Here is a 12,716-nt window from a genome sequence, read left to right as displayed (position 1 = left end):
CCATTCTTCAAATCTAGCGCATTCAACTAACAGATGCCTAAACATGATTCTAGTTTCCCAGTCAGCATGTGTTATCTTTCTTGTACAGACAACAAATGTATAGGTGTGAGGTTGTAATCAACCTCACTAATTATATCTTACTTAAGCTATCATCACATTATTTTATTTTTTAACGTAGCACGATAAATCGAACACACAGAAGCATTAGATTATATAATACAACCAAAAAATGAAAAAAAAGACATTGAAATCTGGCACAATTACACCATTTGCACTTAAACACGACACACGAAGAAAAGGAAACACAAAAAACTAGCATACTAGTATAAGTAGCTACGTGACAGGTTAGCCCACTGAAACACAAATTACAGCGGCACCCAAAGAATACAACCCATTTTTTAAACATACATAATCAAATGACAACACGATTAAGACAATTCCATCAATTTATATAGAAGAGCCCCTAAGGTCCACAACCAAACATATGCAGGGGAACGAACAGGGATCACAGAACCTCTACATAGAGAGAAGTTCTTTTCCCAATCCTATGCAGGTAAGCGCCAAAGCAATCATGGCCACTCAGAAACTGAGTAAGCTTGTACGACACGTTTCCGGACTTCCTCCCTATCAGGCCTTGATTTCTGGGATGAGGGATCTTCTCCATCCACCTGTTTGCGACGCCTGCCACCTCTCTTGCCACTGCCCGATAAGCCAATCGCGCGCGGCACTTGGAAAAGCACCCCGTTATCTCATCACCCTCTCTTCCGCCATGAGACTCAGGAGCGGCACCCTGGCGATGACAAATACGGCCTCGCTGGAAACCTTCCTGTAGGCACGTGCGATCCGCAAAGCCAGCACCCACTGCAAGCCGTCCAGGAGATTCCTGGCCCACCTAGTACTAAGAACTCTAGCACAAACCGGTACCCCATACAGGCAGATCGACCAGGCCACCAAAGCAAGAAGTCCCCCTTCTTCCGGTGGATGTGCCACCCCGTTTCCGCATCAGCTTCACTAGGCCATCAGCCATTCTTCTAGGCTTGCTTACTGCTTCTCGGACATGTTCCTGGAACGACCTCCGATGGTCCAGCCACACTTCAAGGTATTTTACTTTACGTCCGGTCAGTACGTCGGTCGTAAAGGCACGGAAGGCAATGGGATCAAGCCTACGTTTCCCAGCCATGACCACCGCCAACGTTTTCCGCTCCGCGAGCTTCAGATCGCTCGTAGCAAGCCAGTCGTTCACCATACGGATCGCCGTAGTGTCCTTCTCCGCGACTTCCAGCTCTGTTCTGCCAACAAAAACCAGTGCCAGGTCATCAGCAAAACCGACTGCGGTGCCCCCTTCTGGGTACTCGATCCTCAGCAACCATCATAAGCAGTATTCCAGAGCAAAGGACCGAGTACCGACCGTGTTGGACACCACACACCACCTGATGTGTAACTGACAACCCCTCCATGCTGGCGACCACATACCTCTTGCTCAGGAACTGACCGAAATCTGCCTGAGAGATGCACTCACGCCACACACCTCAAGCTCATCCATAATAACACGCCAGGGCAGGCTATTAAAGGCATTTTCAATGTCTAGGAGGATAACAACTGGTATCCTCCTAGTCCACCAACTGCCTGACGGTGTACCTTTTTTTTTGACCATTCTTAAACACCCCCAAGGTAATTGGTCCTCGCCGTAAAGCAAAACTCAGTCGCCTCGGAGTGTCGTGGCAGCAGTCTGCCCTCCCTAGCTTGCCTCTTCTGATGTTCTCCCATCAGGGTCCTCCTAATGTCATCAGGCTATGTCCACCTCCCAAACTGGATGGTGAGCATTTCCTTTCACTAGGTGGCTGCCCTTCCCAGCCCTAACCTACCAGTTCCAGGCATGCATTTCACATACCCTATGCATTTCACATACTGCCCGCGACCCTCTCACACCTCAAGGGTCCCTTATACCATCATCAGGGAGTCCCGACTCTTTCACATTTGCATGTGGATTAGCCAGGGCACCCTAGGCATAAAGGCTGCCTCCCTGTCCCTACACATTGCCACATCTTGAACGGTTTTTTTCCCCCATAATCTCTTCTTGTGTGTCCTTACTGTTAGTTACAGCAGCTAGTTCCTCTAGCCATTGATCGCATTCTTCTTCCTTCTCTTTTTCCTCTTCCCTTGTCTCTTTCTCTTTTTTCCTCCCCTTTTGAAATGGAAAAAATTTAATCTACCTCCCCTATCTCGGGATTACACCATATACCAGGTTTACAAAATCATATTAATTTACAATTGAATATAGTTGAACACGACATATTACACATAATACAGTTTAGCAAATATAAATGACAATGCTATTCAGCACTCATTGAGAATCACAAGATTCATATATATATATATATATATATAAGTGATTGATTGAATCCTTAATACTAACATTTATAACTTTCTTACACTACAAATACAGATCATACATTTACATCAGGTAATTAATCATTAAAACTAACAGTGACAATTTACATTGCTGCACACCTTATACAATACAAACGCATTGGCATTTTCATCAGATACAATTTGACACACTTGAATGGCAGAATATTAGCAAACAAAGAAAAACACTGGTTACATAAACATGATCAAATTCCTAATTCTAGCATTTACAACTTGTTCTTTGTTCTCCTCCCCTAATAGCCTTTAGTGTGCTCAATTCAAAAAACATACTGTACACAAAATATTAATCATTTTCATCAAAATATTTGTTATCCAAATTACTATACGTTTAACAACACAAATAAAATACAGAGTGATTCAGTAGGATAGGGCAATACTTTGAAAACTCAATCTAGAGCCTAAAAATAAAAAAAAAGTTCATATAAACATATGTCCGAAAACGCTTCGTTAGCGAGTTATACAGAGTGAAAGAGTTTGCCCGATTTTCAGTTCCTCCGGGTAAATTAAGACTTTCTAAAATTCTGGGAAGGTCAATTAAGGGGAAAATTCAATTGTTTCTTGTGGTTTTTGAGTTGGGAAATCAAAAAAAATAGGTCCCAGAACTGTATGTCTCTTAGTTTCTAAGATATCTCATGTAAAATTCCAAAAATAGAGTCAAAAAACACATTTTTTTACGTTTTACAATACGTACAACGTACAATGTACGTTATTGTACAACGTACAATAACGTTGCTAAATTGGCAATAAATCATACATTTTTTAAACATAAATTGTAGATAATTTAATTATAAGAAGATTGATGTAAATAGTGTCAACAAAAAAGAAAAAAAAATTAAACGTGTCGACTCTTATTAACAACAAAACCGACGACAACATAAAGTTGCTTCAGAAAACCGTTAAGTATTGCTTCAGAGGATGAGATGAATGATTTGTAGCGTATGTGAAAATGCCATGCCTGACCGGGATTCGAACTCGGTACCTCCAAATGAACCTAATATTGTGGAGTACTGGCATCACTGTCTTTCATCTACAATGTGCTACTGTAAAAAAAATCCGTTTTATACCAAATTAACCTTTTTTATATAAATACATACCATATGTCAAATAAATACTGTAGTATTGTTTACTTTTTTTTGTTAATAGTATGCATTGTTTTTAATATTTATTTTGAGATATTAATTATACAATGTAATAAAATTGATGAAAATCTCTTACATATGATATTTAATAAGACGGGTCATAAAATTTATAACCGAAGTTGTTTTTTGATTTCATTGGAACTAATTTCAAATATAATATGTATTATATTTTATTATGTTTATAGATTTTCAATCGATGAAATAAAATGCTTTAATTTTTAATAAATAAATATTAATATAATTTTTGTAAAATATAAATAAGAAGAAATTGTTAAAGTAAGAAGAAACTGATTTAATTGTTACTGACGTTTGAAAAAAGTATTCTTAATATGTGTTACGGAGTGTTCAATAAATTTAACACATATGAACATATATATTATATTTGGCTGATGGCATGTATTTTAAAGGTATTTTTTTTTTAATATTTAAATAAGATTAATAAAGAAAAGTAGTCATTTAAGAAATGTAGCTGTAATTAAAAAACAAAAAAAAAACTGTGGACATTTCAAGTTCATTTTTTTGTTTTAATTTGTAGGTTACAAGGAAAATGTATAAACAGCTTTGGCAACTGGGGAGTAATTAATTAAACTTGAATCGGTGAAAATATATTAATTCATATTTACTTCCTTGTACTAAGTGAAGGACGTATTGTGATCTCGAAAAATTCCGGTTTTCGGATTTCAATGGAAATATCCATTTTGACTAGTTTCGACGTGAAGTTTGTACGTACCTATGTACGTATATCGCATAACTCAAACGATTTTTTCTTAATTGCAGTAATAAGCCCTCATTGGGTGCTTTTCAGCGATATATCATAAGTGTTACTTATTTTCGCACGAAGTTTAAAAGTCCAAAAAGTCAAGAAACTCAAATTTGTTTGTGTGGTATACCACACATAAAACATACCATGCCATTTCAATAGGTTTTCATTTTTACCTCAGAGGTAAATATGAATTATTTTATTCTACCAAATTTTAATCTTACAACCTTTTTTATTTATATTTTGACTTTTGTTTATTAAAATGAATTCAAAGCATAAAATATCAAAATAATTATTTGTTTATACAGGAAGCTGTCTACAGACTCAGAGCTTTAATGGACTCACCATTGTCCATTGATGTAATTTGTAAAAGTATTAAGTGAAATTTATGGCTTTAAAAATCAAATGAATTGATGAGATTAATATGTTTAAGAGAAGTGTTTTTCACTGGTGTTTTTATGTATTTAGTGCTTTTATAGTGATAAATCTTTTGTTGCTGTTCTTACCTAGGCTTTTTGTGCAGTGGGTTACGTACAATGAAAAGCTTCTATAAGTTCATCAGAATTTTACATCAGTGATAAGATCAAACAATTTCTGAAGTACAGATTTAGTTATTTTTTGGCCTTCATAGCTTTTTTAAATTTGTAACTCTACAATCTATATTATAAATCAGTATATTTACCTATATTTACTAAATATTAGACTGAAGAACTCTTAAAAACGTGACAAAATGGCTGCTACTCGTGCACAAATAAACATTTTCTTACATAAATTGTCAAATAAAATCAAATACAAAAATCCTAATTGCAGAAAATACATAACTCTGCCATATCATCAATCCAATATTCATTTAAAAATGTCAACATTCTTAAGGAAAAAATTACTCCATTTTCAAGTTAAGTTTAATATGTATTAAACTGCAATGATTGCACTAAATATTATACTGGGCAAACTGAAAGCCCATTTTTCAAAAACAAAAAGATCATGTATGGCAATGTACAACAGAATCAACCGTTGCAAGTAATTGTGGAGAAACTACACAGAAAGATTGTAGCTAATATTTCCTAACCTTTTTAAAATGGGGTGTCATTAATAATAGTGCTACTAGAGTACACAAGGCAAACAAGAATTAACTTTATTTCATGAAATTGTAAATAATTCTGTTAATTAAATTTCATGGAATTGAAAATTAATTTCTTTTCATAGCTACTCTGAAATATAATGTAAATTTTGAGATTTTTTGGGGGGAAATTCCAATATCTTACTCTCATTCAGTTTTTTCCCAATTTAATACAAAAAAAAAAAAACAATGGTTCAAAATAGATGAAAATAAACTTAGAATAAAAAAGGACATCTCATAAACTGAATTTCTGCTTAGACCGTCTATATCACAAAAAATGCAACCAGTTTCAACTGCATTATAAAATGGCAAACAAAGTTAACTTACATTTTGTACTGAATTCTAAACCGTGGAACTGGATACTCATTCAAAATGAACTCAGAAAATCTTTTACTAAGCAATAACAGGATAAACAGCTTTGCCGCTAACATTCTTGTGTTTGGCTTTGTTTCAAAGTGGCCATCTCCTTCTTCAAATAAAACATATTTATTGTTTATAAACTTTGGTATAATTCACAAATGTTTTTAAGTACAGGGATCCACTTTGGTCCCTCACTTGTTATGTTTAATATATTTCAATATATTGATGTTATCTATGATTTCCTCTAGTAACATAATTGTAAATTCACCTGAATTAAAGATTACAATCTACTTTTATTTTAGGTAGGACTCTATAATCCACCTCAGATTCAAAGTAGCAATGTAAATATGGTTCATCAATTTCATTATTACAGAAGATATTACTAAGTTACTGAAGCTAAAGATTTAGATTATAATTGACGCAAATGCTTATTAAAACCTAGTATTGATTTTGAAAAAGCCTGATATACATCATTCTACAAAGGACAGAAGAACCTATTGTCTGTAAAAAACATCATAAAAAACATTGTACATCCGTGAAAGTTATGTTTGAATATAGTTAATGCCTTTTTAAAGCAATTTTTGCTGTGCACTGGCAAAATTTTCTCAACACTTGCACATTGTTTCCTTTGGAGCATCCTTTCTTAAACCTATATGCATCAAATTATATTACTAAAATCATATTACTAAAATCTTGTCATTTAATGTAGTTACATCAATTCAATTTTGACTAAGTAACTTAAAATAACATATATAACATATATATATATATATATATATATATATATATATATATATATATGTATATATATATGTATATATATATATATATATATATATATATATATATATATATATATATATATATGTATATATATATATATATATATATATATATATATATATATATATATATATATATATATGTATATATATATATATATATATGTATGTATATATATAGATTCCCTATCTAATGCTAGTTATTTCATTTCAGTATACCCACTACATCCTACATCCCTAACAATCTGTTTTACATATACCAAACATTGCCTGTCTGCACAATTTTTCCCTTCTACTTGTCCCACCAATATTAAAGCGACTATTCCAGGATGCCTTAATGTCTTCTCCTCTTTTGTCACTTTATCCACCAATCTGATTACTAACATTCTCCTGTAGCACCACATTTCAAAAGCATCCAAGTTTCACTTCCATATAAAGCTACACTCCAAACATATACTTTCAAAAATGTTTTCCTGATGTTTAAATTAATTTTTGGTGTAAACAAATTATATTTCTGACTGAAGGCTCATTTCGCCTGTGCTATTAGGCATTTTATATCGCCACTCCTGCTTCATCTATCTTTGTAACTCTACTTCCCAAATAACAAAATTCTTCTACCTCCATAATCTTTTGCCTTCCTATTTTTACATCTTAATTATTTCTACCAAATTTCATTACTTCATTGTTCTTGTATATTTTCATGAGGTAGTTCTTGCGTAGGATTTCATGCTGTTCATTGTTCCTTTTAAATATTTTTTACTCTGAATATAGAATTACTATATAATCAGCAAATCATAGCATCTTTACCTTTTCACCTTGTACTGTTACTCTGGATCTAAATTGTTCTTTAACATAGATTATAAAGTAATGGGGATAGTGGACATCCTTGTTGGACTCCCTTTTTTATTACAGCTTCTTTATGTTCTTCTATTATTGTTACAGTTTGATTCCTGTAAATGTTAGAAATCATTCTTCTATTTCTGTATTTGAACCCTGTGTTTTTAAAAATGCTGAACATTTTATTCCAGTCTGTTATCAAATGCCTTTTCTCTAGGTCTATAAATTCCAAGTATATTGGTTTATTTTTCTTTAATCTTCCTTCTACTATTAATCTGAGCCCTAAAATTGCTTCTCTTGTCCCTATACTGAAGAAGTGTCTTCTCCTAACACTTAAGATTTTTTATGCATGGCTAGTTAAGCTAATTGTTTTGTGTTCTTCACATATTTATCTGCTCCTGCTTTCTTTTTTATCATAACACACTTTTTGAAGTCTGGTGGAACTTCCCCTTTTCGTAAATATTACACCCCGGTTTGTATAACGTCTAATTATTTCCGCACCTGCACTGCACAGTAATTTATTACTGCACAGTAATTTATTACTGCACAGTAATTTATTACTGTGCAGTAATAAAATAGTAGTTTTACACTGCACAGGTATTCCATCTATTCCAGGAGTCTCTTTGCCATTCAAATCTTTTAATCCTCTTTTAACTCGGATCTCAGTATTGTTTCTCCTCCTTCATCCTCTTCCACTTCTTCCTCTATAACACCATATTCTAATTCATTTCCTCCATAAAACTCTTCAATATATTCCACTAACCTACCGACTTTGCCTTTCATATTATAAATTGGTGAACCATCTTTGTTTAACACATTAAATTTTATTTTATGTACCCCAAAATTTTCCATAACTTTCCACTTGTTCATTTCTATTTCCACTTGTAAACACTTTTCTTTAATCCACTCTTCTTTCGCTAGTTTGCACTTCCTGTTTATAGAATTTCTTAATTTTCGATTGTTCCTTTTACTTTGTTCATCACTAGCATTCTTATATTTTCTACATTCATCCATCAGCTGCAATATATCATATGAAATCTAAGGTTTTCTGCCAGTTCTCTTTGTTCCGCCTAAGTTTGCTTCTGCTGATTTAACAATTTCCTTTTTAACATTCTCCCATTCTTCATTTTCTATCTTATCGTTTTTTACTCAGACCTCTTGTGATATTCTCTTCAAAAATCTTCTTTACCACCTCCTCTTCCTTAAGCTTCCTCTAAATTCCACAGATTTTTCTGACACCTTTTCATTAAATTTTTAAACCCCAATTTACATTTAATTATCACTAAATTATGGTTGCTATGAATGTCTGGTCTAGTAGACCAGACATTGCAGTTGACTAGTAGATTTCTAAATCTTTGCTTTTCCAAATCACCTGGTCTTTTCCATGTGTATATTCTATTATGATTTTTAAACTGAGTGTTTGTAGTTACTAAATTGTACTTCATGTAAAACTCAATTGTCAGTTTCCTCTTTCATTCCTTTTGCCCAGCCCATATTTACCCACTATATTTCCTTCCTTGCCTTTTCCTCTGCTTGCATTCCAATCTCCAACTATTAAAAGCGGGATGGAAATTAAATTTTCTTTCCCTTTTATGCGTTTGCTTCATAAATTTCTTCATATACACACACACTACCTTATAATCATCATGGGTGCTTGTAGGCATATAAACATTAAATGGTTGTCTGTTTAGGTTTTGATTTTATCCTTACTACAATGATTCTCGCTATGCATTTTGAAATAGCCTACTCTCTTCCATCTTCTTGTTCATTACAAAACCTACTGTTTGAGAATTATTCTAAAATCACCTGCCCAAAAGTAGTTTTCCTATTCCTGCTACATATTCATTTATCCTATCCATTTCCCTCTTCAAATTTTCTAACCTACCAACCTTTTTTGTACTTGTAATATTCCATGCTCTGACTCATAGAATTTTATTTTTTAATTTTCCAGTGACCCCTTTCTTATTCCTCCCCACTCAGAGATCCAGAATATTTTTTTACCAAGTAAGACAACTCCATCATTGTTATATGAAAATGCAGAGAGCTACATTTTCTTGGAAAGAAAGCAGCTTTACTTTTCCATTACTTTCAGCTATTATATACGCATATAGATTGACGTATATAAATGTATATCAACTTTTGAGCTGATTGTGGTTTTGGTATCTAGTGGGCGTGAAATGTGAAGATGTCAAAATTTTCCAAAATTTTATTTGTCAAAATTTTATGAAATCGACCTGTAATGTGTTTTTTATTAGTTAAAATGCCTTGTCTAATGCTGTGAATGTTTCAACAATGCTGTAATTTTCTACTACTATTCTTTGGCTGAGGGCCTAAAAATTAATTATTAAAGTAAAGATTTTTGATACACCAACCATTGACCCAGAGGGTGGAAAAAATGGGGCTTTGAAAACAAAAAAAAATCATACTTCCCCAATAGGTACAGTATAAAATCGATTTAAAGTGGTAACATTACCTAAAACCTTTGTCTGAAACAACTTTTGATATGACCAACCCTTATGGCAAGGAAGACCAAAATATTCCTGGAACTGTAAGATTGGGCTTTTCGTATGTTAAACATGTGAAACTTTTTTCACATGTAACAATTGTTGTATTGAGTAAATCTGATGTTTTTAACTAAGGTGGAAATCTTTTTTAGCTCCTATTTAGCATTGGTGAAATCTTTCGTGCCGAAAGATTTTTATTTATTTTATTAATTTTTTAAAATAAAAAATTAAAATTAAAATTTTAATTAAAATTAATTTAATTTTTATAGAAAAGAAATAAGGCGGAAGAAGAAATGGTTAAAAAATATATTAAAAAAATGAGGTAATATAAAAAATTTATTTGTAAATTTGTCCATAAATTAAAAAAAAAAAACGGTCATCATTACTTTCAGCGAAAACAAAAAAAAATTTCTACTTTAAAAATTACGCCGGTTAACGGCGAGTAAGCCACTACATTTTCATATATTGATAAACAATACGCGATTGTATTCGGTTTAAAATTCTCTTCGACTTCAATATTAATTTTCAAATTAATAACGCCCATTTCTATCGATTCATCCTGTAGTGAACAATAAAATACAAAGGATATTTGTTTTCTGAACATATAATCTGAACGTATATGGCGAATCTGTCAGTATATAATACAATTGTTTAAACTCTTGATTTCGCTGAAGTAGTGATGATGAACAAACATCATAACATTTACAATCATGGTGTCATATTATACTATTACCATCTCAACAATAAAAAAAATTATCTACAACTTCCATCACCCATCATCCGCTTTCGCTTCAAGTAATGATGCCAGATTTTAAAATAAATATAAAGTAATTGAAACTGTTTTAATTTTATTTCATCAAATACAAAATATTGAGAATAAAATTTTTTTCAACTGTACCAATATTTTTTTCCAATAATACCACAACCTTTTTCTACCCTTTTGAAAACGAGTTTATATGAATTAAAAGTACCGGTAATCGATTCAAAAAATCTGAAAGTACTTTCGGTTAAGCCGTTAAAAATGGCCTAGGACGCACCGTTTCCGAGATAGCCCTCTATCTTTTTTTGTGCTCTAAACCTCGGGTATGAAGAAAACAAGAGTCGCGTTTTGGTATGCGTTTTTTAGTAGAAAGAAGCTTGCGTGGTGAGAATTTTAACTGAAAAGTTACAGTGCTATCGTGAAAAGATCTCATATACTGCATTATTCGTTTTAAAGAACTAATAATGTGTCGCATAAGTTACGCAGGTTCAAACAAAATCAGTCACCTTGGCTCAGGACTGGTCGGCCTGATCTTGAACTTGAGATTTTCATAATACTGCTTTGGTTACTTCGATTGTTTATAAATTTTTAATTGGTGTTCTAATTTGATTTATAAATAATATACACTGATTCTGCAAATAATGCCTTTAGTCATAACATTTGTATTTGTGAAATGGGTAAAATTTGATATTTGTAAAATCATATAAATGATTTTATAAAAAAAAATTATTTATATTTAACCCATTTTTGGGATTTTTTCTTAATGTCAATAAATTTACTTCTGGTAATCTAAAATTTTCTTATGTTCAATTGAATCTGAGAGTATAAATAACGTACCATCAGACGTTTAATTTAAAAGTTTAAGTAGTGACATTTTGTAGATACGGTTACGCCGGTTGTAATTCTCCACAATAGGCTTTCAGAAAGAAAAAATTGAATTCAACAGCATCAAGTTATCATTTATTATAAATAATCATAACAATTTAATAAATAATTCAGCAAATATTAAAAGATTTCATTAATAGAAATAATGCAATGTATTTGATTGTAAAATCGTAAAAGATTTAATTTTACAATTAAAACAAATTGTAAAATTTTTAATTTTTTTTCACTACTCAAATAAAAATAATTTTATCAATTATACATCTTTCATAATTTAAAAAATTAACTGTTTATTAAATTACACATTTCATAACATTTGTCATATATATTTAGGTATAAAAGTGTTGAAAACTTCCATTTCAGCACTGCATAATATTTCTACATCAAATTTAATAACTTTTTACAATATCTCAGCTTTTAAATCTAAGATTATTTAAAAGATTATTCTTTTCTTTGTTACAGAAACTACCGCCACCACATTGACGCGGCGACACAAGCGTCGTCACACACTACGTATGTAGCTACGTAAACGCCACGGCAGCGGCCGTCACCGCCGCCACAGCCGTGGTCACCACCACCACCGTTACAGGTTACGCGTCGGCGTAACCTGTTTGTTTTTTGTTTTTGTTTTTTGTTTTTGTTTTTTTATTAAATTTTTTAAAAATGCGTTGTTTTTTGCATGATATTTCTTATAAAATCTCTCACCTTAAGTTTTATTATTTATTTTTCATAAATACTATAAAAGTTTCAATACATATGGGAAGTGAAAAATACATTACAAAAATACATTTCAGGAATATTTTAATCCAATAAAAATTATGTTAAAGAAATACAGTAAGATAAAATTGTACATATAAATTGAAAAAATGAGACATCAACTTTACACTTGATCTTATTATTTAATAATATCAATTATTTCAATTATTAAATATGAAAGATACATTATTTGTTTAATTAGATCTGCATTTGAATATTAATACAGAAATACAGTAAGATATGGTACATATAAATTGAAAAAATGAGAAGACAACACATCGTTACACTTGATCTTTCACCTACCAAAAAACATTCATATGCATTTCTAAAAATTACATTCAAAAGTACTCATTTACTCTAAAATTAAACAATTATATAATATTAAA

The 12,716-nt window shown here is 31.9% G+C and overlaps 1 protein-coding gene across 1 annotated transcript in view; it reads left to right on the top strand.

Annotated features, from left to right (window-relative positions):
* gudu (Armadillo repeat-containing protein gudu) overlaps positions 1-12,240 on the top strand; it is a 604,246-nt gene extending 592,006 nt beyond the window's left edge. Inside the window, exons 16-17 of the mRNA XM_075364673.1 lie at positions 10,202-10,254; positions 12,037-12,240. The gene's annotated coding sequence lies outside the window, so the exon portion shown is untranslated. The remainder of the gene's footprint in view (positions 1-10,201; positions 10,255-12,036) is intronic.
* Positions 12,241-12,716: the final 476 nt, after the last annotated feature.

This window comes from Lycorma delicatula, chromosome 4 (assembly GCF_047948215.1).
Source record: "Lycorma delicatula isolate Av1 chromosome 4, ASM4794821v1, whole genome shotgun sequence".
NCBI classification, from domain to species: Eukaryota; Metazoa; Arthropoda; class Insecta; order Hemiptera; family Fulgoridae; genus Lycorma; species Lycorma delicatula.
This window is presented reverse-complemented; position numbering and strand designations above follow the sequence as displayed.